The sequence below is a fragment of the Camelus bactrianus genome, chromosome 24 (assembly GCF_048773025.1).
Source record: "Camelus bactrianus isolate YW-2024 breed Bactrian camel chromosome 24, ASM4877302v1, whole genome shotgun sequence".
Lineage (NCBI taxonomy): Eukaryota > Metazoa > Chordata > Mammalia > Artiodactyla > Camelidae > Camelus > Camelus bactrianus.
In genome coordinates this window covers 28,283,082-28,296,852 of record NC_133562.1, presented here as the reverse complement: position 1 = coordinate 28,296,852, position 13,771 = coordinate 28,283,082, and positions in this window count along the sequence as shown.

Genomic DNA, 13,771 nt, shown 5'->3' with positions numbered 1-13,771 from the left:
AGAAACTTTTACTCTTGTTTCTCAGTTTGTTTCCTAGTGCCGTTTTCAAGTTCCTACATTTTTCACTGTAAAACATATTTGGAGCTGTTACTTCCTCATATATATGTATAAGGTGGAGTTTGCAACTGAAAAGAAACTTTGTGTTCCCATCAAGCTAGGTGAAGGACGGCTTTCACACACACTTATCTCTCAGAACTGAGCATGTGGAGAGAATTAGTTCACCTAGCAGAAAGGGAACGGGTTGCAGGAGAAACTTTTCTCTGGATTCTCAGTGTGTTTCCTAGTGCCGGTTTCAAGTTCCTGCAGTTGTTCAATGTAAAAACGTGTTTGAGCTGGTATCTACTCATATAAATGTATGGAGTGGAATTTGCATCTGAAAAGAAATTTTGTGTTCCCAACAAGATAGGTAAAGGACGGTTTTCCCACACACATATCCTCAGAACTGAGCATAAGGAGAGTAGTTCGTTCACTAGCAGAAAGAGAGCGGGTTGCAAGAGAAACTTTTACTCTGGTTCTCAATGTGGTTCCTAGTGCCGGTATGAATTTCCTGCAGTTTTCACTGTAAAATCGGGTTGGAGCTAGTTCCTCCCCATATATATGTAAGGAGTGGAGTTTGCAACTGAAAAGAAACTTTGTGTTCCCAACAAGATAGGTGAAGGACGGCTTTCACATACACTTATCTCTCAGAACTGAGCATGGGGAGAGAAGTTCGATCACTTAGCTCAAAGGGAATGGGAAGCAGGGGAAACTATTACTCTATTTTCTCAATTTGTTTCCCAGTGCCGTTTTGAATTTCCTGCAGTTTTCACTGTAAAACCGAGTTAGAGCTAGTACCTCCACATATGTATGTATGGGGTGGAGTTTGCAACTTAAAAGAAACTTTGTGTTCCCAACATGCAAGGTGAAGGACGGCTTTCACACACACTTATCTCTCAGAACTGAGCATTTGGAGACTCGTTCGTTCATCTAGCACAAAGGGAATGGGTTGTATGGGAAACTTTTACTCTGGTTTCTCACTGTGTTTCCTAGTGCCGGTTTGATATTCCTGCAGTTTTCACTGTAAAACCGAGTTGAATCTAGTACCTCCCCATATATATGTATGGAGTGGTGTTTGCAACTTAAAAGAAACTTTGTGTTCCCAACAAGCTAGGTGAAGGACGGCTTTCACACACACTTAACTGTCAGAACTGAGCATGTGGAGAGACGTTCGTTCATTTAGCACAAAGGCAACGGGTTGCATTTGAAACTTTTACTCTGGTTTCTCAGTGTGTTTCCTAGTGCCGTTTTGAAGTTCCTGCAGTTTTCACTGTAAAACCGAGTTGGAGCTAGTACTACCCCATATATATGTATGGAGTGGAGTATGCAACTGAAAAGATACTTTGTGTTCTCAACAATCTAGTTGAAGGACGGCTTAAACACAAACTTATCTCTGAGAACTGAGCATGTGGAGAGACGTTCATTCATTTAGCTCAAAGGGAACGGTAAGCATGAGAAACTTTTACTCTATTTTCTCACTGTGTTTCCTAGTGTCGGTTTGAATTTCCTGCAGTTTTCACTGTAAAACCGTGTTGGAGCTAGTGCCTCCCCATATATATGTATGGATTGGAGTTTACAACTGAAAAGAAACTTTGTGTTCCCAACAAGCTAAGTGAAGGACAGCTTCATACACACGTATCTCTCAGATCTGAGCATGTCGAGACTCGTTCGTTCATCTAGCACAAATGGAACGGGTTGCAGGAGAAAGATTTACTCTGGTTTTTCAGTGTGTTTAATAGTGCCGGGTTGAATTTCCTGCAGTATTCACTCTTAAACCGAGTAGGAGCTAGTACCTCCCCATATATATGAATGGAGTGGAGTTTGAAACTGAAAAGAAACTTTTTGTTCCCAACAAGCTAGGTGAAGTTCGGCTTTAACACACACTTATCTCTCAGAACTGAGCATGTGGAGAGAATTTTTTTCACGTAGCACAAAAGGAACAGGTTGCAGGAGAAACTTTTACTCTAGTTTCTCACTTAGTTTCCTAGTGCCGGTTTGAATTTCCTGCAGTTTTCACTGTAAAACTGAGTTGGAGCTATTACCAACCCATATATATGTATGGAGTGGAGTTTACAACTGAAAAGAAACTTTGTGTTCCCAACAAGCTACGTGAAGGACGGCTTAAACACAAACTTATCTCTCAGAACTGAGCATGTGGAGAAAATTTCGTTCAATTATCACAAAGGGAACTGGTTGCAGGAGAAATTTTTCTCTGTTTTCTCAGTGTGTTTCCTAGGGCCGGTTTGAATTTCCTGCAGTTTTCACTGTAAAACCGAGTAGGAGCTAGTACCTCCCCGCATATATGAATATTGTGGAATTTGAAACTGAAAAGAAACATTGTGTTTCCAACAAGCTAGGTGAAGGACGTTTTCATACACAATTATCTATCAGAACCGAGCATGTGGAAAGACGTTCGTTCATCTACCACAAAGGGAAAGGGTTGCAGGAGAAACTTTTACTCTGGTTTCTCAGTGAGTTTCCTAGTGCCGTTTTGAAGTTCCTACATTTTTCACTGTAAAACAGAGTTGGAGCTGCTACCTCCTCATATAAATGTCTGGAGTGGAGTTTGCAACTGAAAAGTAACTTTGTGTTCCCAACAATCTAGGTGAAGGACGGCTTCACTCACACTTAACTCTCAGAACTGAACATGTGGAAAGACGTTCTTTCATCAAGCACAAAGTGAATGGGTTGCTGGAGAAAATTTTACTCTGGTTTCTTGGTGTGTTTCCTAGTGAGTTTTGAAGTTTCTACAGTTTTCACTGTAAAACCGAGTTGGAGCTTGTACCACCCCATATATATGTATGGATTGGAGTTTGCTACTGAAAAGAAAATTCGTGTTCCCATCAAGCAATTTGAAGTACGGCATTCACACACACTTATCTCTCAGAAATTAGCATGTGGAAAGACGTTCATTCATGTAGCACAATGGGAACATGTTGTAGGGAAACTTTACACTGGTTTCTCAGTGTGTTTCCTAGTGCCGGTTTGTAGTTCCTAAATTTTTCACTGTAAAACCGAGTTGGAGCTGGTACCTCCTTATGTATATGTATGGATTGGAGTTTGCAAATGAAAAGAACCTTTTTGTTCCCAACAAGATAAGTGAAGTACGGCTTTCACACACATTTATCTCTCAGAACTGAGCATGTGGAGATTCGTTTGTTCATGTAGCACAAATGGAATGAGTTGCAGGAGAAACTTTAACTCTGGTTTCTCAGTGTGTTTCCTAGTGCCGGTTTCAAGTTCCTGAAGTTTACACTGTAAAACCTAGTTGGAGCTAGTACCTCTCCACATATATGAATATAATGGAGTTTGAATCTGAAAAGAACCTTTGTGTTCCCAATAAGATAATTGAAGGACGGCTTTCACACACACTGATCTCTTAGAACTGAGCATGTGGAGAGAAGTTGGTTCACCTAGCACAAAAGGAACAGGATGCAGGAAAAACTTTTACTCTGGATTATCACTGTGTTTCCTAGTGCCGGTTTGAAGTTCCTGCAGTTTACACTGTAAAACCGAGTTGGAGCTAGTACCTCCCCGCATATATGAATGTTGTGGAATTTGAAACTGAAAATAAACTTTGTGTTCCCAACAAGCTAGGTTAAGGACGGCATTCAAACACACTTATCCCCCAGAACTGACCATGTGGAGAGACGTTCGATCATTTAGCTCAAAGGGAACGGGAAGCAGGAGAAACTTACTCTATATTCTCACTGTTTTTCCTAGTGCCGGTTTGATATTCCTTCAGTTTTCTGTGTAAAACCGAGTTGGAGCTGGTACCTCCTCATGTATATGTATGGATTGGAGTTTGCAAATGAAAAGAAACTTTGTGTTCCCAACAAGCTAGGTGAAGGACGGCTTTCACACACACGTATCTCTCCGAAATGAGCATGTGGAGGGAATTTCGTTCATCTTGCTCAAAGGGAACGGGAAGCAGGAGAAACTTTTACTCTGGTTTCTCACTGTGTTTCCAAGTGCCGGTCTGAAGTTCCTGCAGTTTTCACTGTAAAACCGAGTTTGAGCTTGTACCTCCCCTTATATATGCATGGAGTGGAGTTTGCAACGGAAAAGAAACTTTTTGTTCATAACAAGGTTGGTGAAGGACGGCTTTCACACGCATTATCTCTCAGATCTGAGCATGTGGAGAGTCGTTCATTCATCTAGCACAAAGGGAACGGGTTGCATTTGAAACTTTTACTCTGGATTCTCAGTGTGTTTCCTAGAGCCGGTTAGAATTTCCTGCAGTTTTCACTGTAAAACCGAGTTTGAGCTAGTACCTCCCCACTTATATGAATGTTGTTGAATTTGAAACTGAAAAGAAACATTGTGTTTCCAACAAGCTAGGTGAAGGACGGCTTTCACACACACTTAACTCTCAGAACTGAGCATGTGGAGAGTCTTTTGTTCACCTAGCACGAAGGGAACAGTTTGCATGAGAAACTTTTACTCTGGTTTATCACTGTGTTTCCTAGTGCCGGTTTGAAGTTCCTGCAGTTTTCACTGTAAAACCGAGTTGGATCTGGTACGTCGCCTTATATATGTATGGAGTGGAGTTTTCAACGGAAAAGAAACTTGGTTTTCCCAACAAGGAAGGTGAAGTTCGGCTTTCACACACACTTACCTCTCAGAAATGAGCATGTTTAAAGACGTTCGTTCATATAGCCCAAAGGGAACGGGTTGCAGGAGAAACTTTTACTCTGGTTTCTCAGTGTGTTTCCTAGTGCCGTTTTGAAGTTCCAGCATTTTTCACTGTAAAACCGAGTTGTAGCTGGTACCTCCTCATATATATGTATGGAGTGGAGTTTGCAACTGAAAAGAAACTTTGTGTTCACAACAAGCTAGGTGAAGGACGGCTTTCACACACACTTACCTCTCAGAAATCAGCATGTGGAGAGACTTTCGTTCATCAAGCACAAAGGAATGGGTTGCTGGAGATACGTTTACTCTGGTATCTCGGTGAGTTTCCTAGTGCCGTTTTGAAGTTCCTACATTTTTCACTGTAAAACCGAATTGGAGCTTGTACCTCCCCATATATAAGTATGGAGTGGAGTTTGCAACTGAAAAGAAACTTTGTGTTCCCCTCAAGCAAGGTGAAGAACGGCTTTCACACACAATTATCTCTCAGAACTGAGCATGTGGATAGACTTTCGTTCATCAAGAACAAAGGGAACGGGTTGCAGGAGAAACTTTTACTCTGGTTTCTCAGTGTGTTTCCTAGTGTCGATTTGATGTTCCTACAGTTTTCACTGTAAAACCGATTTGGAGCTGGTACCTTCCCTTATATATGTATGGAGTGGAGTGTGCAACTTAAAGAAACTTTGTGTTCCCAACAAGCTAGGTGAAGAACGGCTTTCACACACACTTATCTCTCAGAACTGAGCATGTGCAGAGAAGTTTGTTCACCTAGCACAGAGAGAACAGGTTGCAGGAGAAATTTTACTCTGGTTTCTCATTATGTTTCCTAGTGCCGGTTTGAAGTTCCTGCAGTTTTCACTGTAAAACTGACTTGGAGCTGGTACCTCCTCATGTATATGTATGGATTGGAGTTTGCAACTGAAAAGAAACTTTGTGTTCCCAACAAGCTAGGTGAAGGACAGCTTTCACACACACTTATCTCTCAGAACTGTGCATGTGGAGAGTCGTTCTTTCACTAGCACCAAGGGAACACTTTGCAGGAGAAACTTTTAATCTGGTTCTCACTGTGTTTCCTAGTGCCGGTTTGAAGTTCCTGCAGTTTTCACTGTAAAACCGAGTTGGAGCTAGTATCTTCCCATATATATGTATGGAGTGTAGTTTGCATCTTAAAAGAAACTTTGTGTTCCCAACATGCTAGTTGAAAGACGGCTATCACACACACATATCTCTCAGAACTGAGCATTTGGAGACTCGTTCGTTCATCTAGCACAAAGGGAACTGTTTGCAGGTGAAACTTTTACTCTGGTTTCTCACTTTCTTTCCTACTTCCAGGTTGAAGTTCCTGCAGTTTTCACTGTAAAACCGAGTTGGAGCTAGTACCTCGCCATATATATTTATGGAGTGTTGTTTGCAACTGAAAAGAAACTTTGTGTTCCCAACAAGATAGATGAAGGACGGCTTTCACACACACGTATCTCTCAGAACTGAGCATATGGAGGGAATTTCGTTCATCTAGCTCAAAAGGAACGGGAAGCAGGAGAAACATTTACTCTGGTTTCTCACTGTGTTTCCTAGTGCCGGTTTTAAGTTCCTGCAGTTTTCACTGTAAAACCGAGTTGGAGCTTTTACCTCCCCATATATATGTATGGAGTGGAGTTGGCAACTGAAAAGAACCTTTGTGTTCCCAATAAGATAGTTGAAGGACGGCTTTCACACACACTGATCTCTTAGAACTGAGCATGTGGAGAGAAGTTGGTTCACCTAGCACAAAGGGAACAGGATGCAGGAGAAACTTTTACTCTGGTTAATCACTGTGTTTCCTAGTGCCAGTTTGAAGTTCCTGCAGTTTTCACTGTAAAACCGAGTTGGATCTGGTACCTCCCCTTATATATGTATGGAGTGGAGTTGGCAACGGAAAAGAAACTTTGTGTTCCCAACAAGCTAGGTGAAGGACGGCTTTCACACACACTTATCTCTCAGAACTGAGCATGTGGAGAGTCGATTGTTCATCTAGCACAAAGGGAACGGGTTGCAGGGGAAACATTTACTCTGGTTTCTCAGTGTGTTTCCTCTTGCCGTTTTGATGTTCCTGCTGTTTTCACTGTAAAACTGAGTTGGATCTAGTTCTTCCTCATATATATATGGAGTGGAGTATGCAACTGAAAACAAACTTTGTGTTCCCAACAAGCTAGGTGAAGGACGGCTTAACACAAACTTATCTCTGAGGACTGAGCATGTGGAGAGACGTTTGTTCATTTAGCTCAAAAGGATCGGGAAGCAGGAGAAACCTTTACTCTATTTTCTCACTGTGTTTCCTAGTGCCGGTTTGAAGTTCTTGCAGTTTTCACTGTAAAACAGTGTTGGAGCTAGTAACTCCCCGCATATATGAATGTTGTGGAATTTGAAACTGAAAAGAAACATTGTTTTACCAACTAGCTAGGTGAAGGACGGCTTTCAAACACAGTTATCTCTCAGAACTGAGCATGTGGAAAGACGTTCGTTCATCTACCACAAAGGGAAAGTGTTGCAGGAGGAACTTTTACTCTGGTTTCTCAGTGTGTTTATTAGTGCCGTTTTGAAGTTCCTACAGTTTTCACTGTAAAACAGAGTTGGAGCTTTTCTTCCCCATATATATGTATGGATTGGTGTTTGGTACTGAAAACAAACTTTGTGTTCCCATCAAGCAATGTGAAGAACGGCTTTCACACACACTTATCTCTCAGAACTGAGCATGTGGAAATACGTTCGTTCATGTAGCACTAAGGGAACGGGTTGTAGGAGAAACCTTTACTCTGGTTTCTTAGTGTGTTTCCCAGTGTCGGTTTGAAGTTTCTACATTTTTCACTGTAAACTGAATTGGAGCTGGTACCTCCTCATGTATATGTATGGATTGGAGATTGCAACTGAAAAGAAACTTTGTGTTCTCAACAAGCTAGGTGAAGGACGGCTTTCACACACACTTATCTCTCAGAACTGTGCATGTGGAGAGTCGTTCTTTCACTAGCACCAAGGGAACACTTTGCAGGAGAAACTTTTAATCTGGTTCTCACTGTGTTTCCTAGTGCCGGTTTGAAGTTCCTGCAGTTTTCACTGTAAAACCGAGTTGGAGCTAGTATCTACCCATATATATGTATGGAGTGTAGTTTGCATCTTAAAAGAAACTTTGTGTTCCCAACCTGCTAGGTGAAAGACGGCTATCACACACACATATCTCTCAGAACTGAGCATTTGGAGACTCGTTCGTTCATCTAGCACAAAGGGAACTGTTTGCAGGTGAAACTTTTACTCTGGTTTCTCACTTTCTTTCCTACTTCCAGGTTGAAGTTCCTGCAGTTTTCATTGTAAAACCGAGTTGGAGCTAGTACCTCGCCATATATATTTATGGAGTGTTGTTTGCAACTGAAAAGAAACTTTGTGTTCCCAACAAGATAGTTGAAGGACGGCTTTCACACACACGTATCTCTCAGAACTGAGCATATGGAGGGAATTTCTTTCATCTAGCTCAAAGGGAACGGGAAGCAGGAGAAACTTTTACTCTGGTTTCTCACTGTGTTTCCTAGTGCCGGTTTTAAGTTCCTGCAGTTTTCACTGTAAAACCGAGTTGGAGCTTTTACCTCCCCATATATATGTATGGAGTGGAGTTTGCAACTGAAAAGAAACTTTTGGTTCCCAACAAGCTAGGTGAAGGACAGCTTTCACACACACTTTTCTCTCAGAACAGAGCATGTGGAGAGAATTTTGTTCACCTAGCACAAAAAGAACAGGTTGCAGGTAAACTTTTACTCTGGTTTATCACTGTGTTTCGTAGTGCCAGTTTGAAGTTCCTGCAGTTTTCACTGTAAAACCGAGTTGGATCTGGTACCTCCCCTTATATATGTATGGAGTGGAGTTGGCAACGGAAAAGAAACTTTGTGTTCCCAACAAGCTAGGTGAATGACGGCTTTCACACACACTTATCTCTCAGAACTGAGCATGTGGAGAGTCGATTGTTCATCTAGCACAAAGGGAACGGGTTGCAGGAGAAACTTTTACTCTGGTTTCTCAGTGTGTTTCCTCTTGCCGTTTTGATGTTCCTGCTGTTTTCACTGTAAAACTGAGTTGGATATAGTACTTCCTCATATATATATGAAGTGGAGTATGCAACTGAAAACAAACTTTGTGTTCCCAACAAGCTAGGTGAAAGACGGCTTAACACAAACTTATCTCTGAGGACTGAGCATGTGGAGAGAAGTTTGTTCATTTAGCTCAAAAGGATCGGGAAGCAGGAGAAACCTTTACTCTATTTTCTCACTGTGTTTCCTAGTGCCGGTTTGAAGTTCCTGCAGTTTTCACTGTAAAACAGAGTTGGAGCTAGTAAATTCCCGCATATATGAATGTTGTGGAATTTGAAACTGAAAAGAATCATTGTTTTTCCAACTAGCTAGGTGAAGGACGGCTTTCACACACAATTATCTCTCAGAGCTGAGCACTTGGAAAGACGTTCGTTCATCTACCACAAAGGGAACGTGTTGCAGTAGGAACTTTTACTCTGGTTTCTCAGTGTGTTTCCTAGTGCCGTTTTGAAGTTCCTACTGTTTTCACTGTAAAATAGAGTTGGAGCTTTTACCTCCCCATATATATGTATGGATTGGAGTTTGGTACTGAAAACAAACTTTGTGTTCCCAACAAGCTAGGTGAAGGACGGCTTAACACAAACTTATTTCTGAGGACTGAGCATGTGGAGAGAAGTTTGTTCATTTAGCTCAAAAGGATCGGGAAGCAGGAGAAACCTTTACTCTATTTTCTCACTGTGTTTCCTAGTGCCGGTTTGAAGTTCCTGCAGTTTTCACTGTAAAACAGATTTGGAGCTAGTAACTTCCCGCATATATGAATGTTGTGGAATTTGAAACTGAAAAGAATCATTGTTTTTCCAACTAGCTAGGTGAAGGACGGCTTTCACACACAATTATCTCTCAGAACTGAGCATGTGGAAAGACGTTCGTTCATCTACCACAAAGGGAACGTGTTGCAGGAGGAACTTTTACTCTGGTTTCTCAGTGTGTTTCCTAGTGCCGTTTTGAAGTTCCTACTGTTTTCACTGTAAAATAGAGTTGGAGATTTTACCTCCCCATATATATGTGTGGATTGGAGTTTAGTACTGAAAACAAACTTTGTGTTCCCATCAAACAATGTGAAGAACGGCTTTCACACACACTTATCTCTCAGAACTGAGCATGTGGAAATACGTTTGTTCATGTAGCACAAAGGGAACGGTTTGTAGGAGAAACTTTTACTCTGGTTTCTTAGTGTGTTTCCTAGTGTCGGTTTGAAGTTCCTACATTTTTCACTGTAAACTGACTTGGAGCTGGTACCTCCTCATGTATATATATGGATTGGAGTTTGCAACTGAAAAGAAACTTTGTGTTCCCAACAAGCTAGGTGAAGGACGGCTTTCACACACACTTATCTCTCAGAACTGTGCATGTGGAGAGTCGTTCTTTCACTAGCACCAAGGGAACACTTTGCAGGAGAAACTTTTACTCTGGTTCTCACTGTGTTTCCTAGTGCCGGTTTGAAGTTCCTGCAGTTTTCACTGTAAAACCGAGTTGGAGCTATTACCTCCCCATATATATGTATGGAGTGGAGATTGCAACTGAAAATAAACTTTGTTCCCAACAAGCTAGGTTAAGGACGGCTTTCAAACACACTTATCCCTCAGAACTGACCATGTGGAGAGACGTTCGATCATTTAGCTCAAAGGGAACGGGAAGCAGGAGAAACTTACTCTATATTCTCACTGTTTTTCCTAGTGCCGGTTTGATATTCCTACAGTTTTCAGTGTAAAACCGAGTTGGAACTGGTACCTCCTCATGTATATGTATGGATTGGAGTTTGCAAATGAAAAGAAACTTTGTGTTCCCAACAAGCTATGTGAAGGACGGCTTTCACACACACTTATCTCTCAGAACTGAGCATGAGGAGAGTCGTTCGTTCATCTTGCACAAAGGGAAAGTGTTGCAGGTGAAACTATAACTCTGGTTTCTCAGTGTGTTTCCTAGGGCCGGTTTGAAGTTCCTGCACTATTCACTGTAAAACCGAGTTGGAGCTAGTACCTCCTCACATATATGAATGTAAAGGAGTTTGAAACTGAAAGGAACCATTGTGTTCCCAATAAGATAGTTGAAGGACGGCTTTCACACACACTTATCTCTCAGAACTGAGCATGTGGAGAGAAGTTGGTTCACCTAGCACAAAGGGAACATGATGCAGGAGAAACTTTTACTCTGGTTTATCACTGTGTTTCCTAGTGCCGGTTTGAACTTCCTGCAGTTTTCACTGTAAAACCGAGTTGGATCTGGTACCTCCCCTTATATATGTATGGAGTGGAGTTGGCAACGGAAAAGAAACTTTGTGTTCCCAACAAACTAGGTGAATGACGGCTTTCACACACACTTATCTCTCAGAACTGAGCATGTGGAGAGTCGATTGTTCATCTAGCACAAAGGGAACGGTTTGCAGTAGAAACTTTTACTCTGGTTTCTCAGTGTGTTTCCTCTTGCCGTTTTGATGTTCCTGCGGTTTTCACTGTAAAACCGAGTTGGAGCTAGTACTTCCTCATATATATATGGAGTGGAGTATGCAACTGAAAACAAACTTTGTGTTCCCAACAAGCTAGGTGAAGGACGGCTTAACACAAACTTATCTCTGAGGACTGAGCATGTGGAGAGACGTTTTTTCATTTAGCTCAAAAGAATCGGGAAGCAGGAGAAACATTTACTCTATTTTCTCACTGTGTTTCCTAGTGCCGGTTTGAAGTTCCTGCAGTTTTCACTGTAATACCGTGTTGGAGCTAGTAACTCCCAATATATATGTATGGAGTGGAGTTTGCAATTGAAAAGAAACTTTGTGTTCCCAACAAGCGAGGTGAAGGACTGCTTTCACACACACATATCTCTCAGAACTGAGCATGAGGAGAGTCGTTCATTCATCTTGCACAAAGGGAACGGACTGCAGGAGAAACTATTACTCTGGTTCCTCAGTTTGTTTCTTAGTTCCTGTTTTAATATCCTGCAGTTTTCATTGTAAAATCGAGTTGGAGCTAGTATCTCCCCACATATATGTATGGAGTGGATTTTGCAAGTGAAAAGAAGCTTTGTGTTCCCAACAAGATAGGTGAAGGACGGCTTTCACACACACGTATCTCTCAGAAATGAGCATGTGGAGGGAATTTCGTTCATCTTGCTCAAAGGGAACGGGAAGCAGGAGAAACTTTTACTCTGGTTTCTCACTGTGTTTCCAAGTGCCGGTTTGAAGTTCCTTCAGTTTTCACTGTAAAACCGTGTTTGAGCTGGTACCTCCCCTTATATATGCATGGAGTGGAGTTTGCAACAGAAAAGAAACTTTTTGTTCCCAACAAGGTAGGTGAAGGACGGCTTTCACACGCATTATCTCTCAGAACTGAGAATGTGGAGAGTCGTTCATTCATCTAGCACAAAGGGAAAGGGTTGCATTTGAAACTTTTACTCTGTTTTCTCAGTGTGTTTCCTAGAGCCGGTTAGAATTTCCTGCAGTTTTCACTGTAAAACCGAGTTTGAGCTAGAACCTCCCCACTTATATGAATGTTGTTGAATTTGAAACTGAAAAGAAACATTGTGTTTCCAACAAGCTAGGTGAAAGACGGCTTTCACACACACTTAACTCTCAGAACTGAGCATGTGGAGAGTCTTTTGTTCACCTTGCACAAAGGGAACAGTTTGCAGGAGAAACATTTACTCTGGTTTATCACTGTGTTTCCTAGTGCCGGTTGAAGTTCCTGCAGTTTTCACTGTAAAACCGAGTTGGATCTGGTACGTCGCCTTATATATGTATGGAGTGGAGTTTTCAACGGAAAAGAAACTTTGTTTTCCCAACAAGGAAGGTGAAGATCGGCTTTCACACACACTTATCTCTCAGAAATGAGCATGTTTAAAGACGTTCGTTCATCTAGCACAAAGGGAACGGGTTGCAGGAGAAACTTTTACTCTGGTTTCTCAGTGTGTTTCCTAGTGCCGTTTTGAAGTTCCAACATTTTTCACTGTAAAACCGAGTTGGAGCTGGTACCTCCTCATATATATGTATGGAGTGGAGTTTGCAACTGAAAAGAAACTTTGTGTTCCCAACAAGCTAGGAGAAGGACGGCTTTCACACACACTTAACTCTCAGAAATCAGCATGTGGAGTGACTTTCGTTCATCAAGCACAAAGGAATGGGTTGCTGGAGATACGTTTACTCTGGTGTCTCGGTGAGTTTCCTAGTGTCGTTTTGAAGTTCCTAAAATTTTCACTGTAAAACCGAATTGGAGCTTGTACCTCCCCATATATAAGTATGGAGTGGAGTTTGCAACTGAAAAGAAACTTTGTGTTCCCAACAAGCTAGGTGAAGGACGGCTTTCACACATACTTATCTCTGAGAAATGAGCATGTGCAGAGAAGTTTGTTCACCTAGCACAGAGAGAACAGGTTGCAGGAGAAATTTTACTCTTGTTTCTCATTATGTTTCCTAGTACCGGTTTGAAGTTCCTGCAGTTTTCACTGTAAAACAGAGTTGGAGCTGGTACCTACCAATATATATGTATGGAGTGGAGATTGCAACTGAAAAGAACCTTTGTGTTCCCAAGAAGCTAGGTAAAGGACAGCTTTCCCCCACACTTATCTCTCAGAACTGAGCATGTGGAGAGTAGTTCGTTCACTAGCACCAATGGAGCGGGTTGTAGGAGAAACTTTTACTCTGGTTCTCACTGTGTTTCCTAGTGCCGGTTTGAAGTTCCTGCAGTTTTCAGTGTAAAACCGAGTTGGAGCTAGTATCTTACCATATATATGTATGGAGTGTAGTTTGCATCTTAAAAGAAACTTTGTGTTCCCAACATGCTAGGTGAAAGACGGCTACCACACACACATATCTCTCAGAACTGAGCATTTGGAGACTCATTCGTTCATCTAGAACAAAGGGAACTGTTTGCAGGTGAAAATTTTACTCTGGTTTCTCACTTTCTTTCCTAGTTCCGGGTTGAAGTTCCTGCAGTTTTCACTGTAAAACCGAGTTGGGGCTAGTACCTCGCCATATATATTTATGGAGTGGAGTTTTC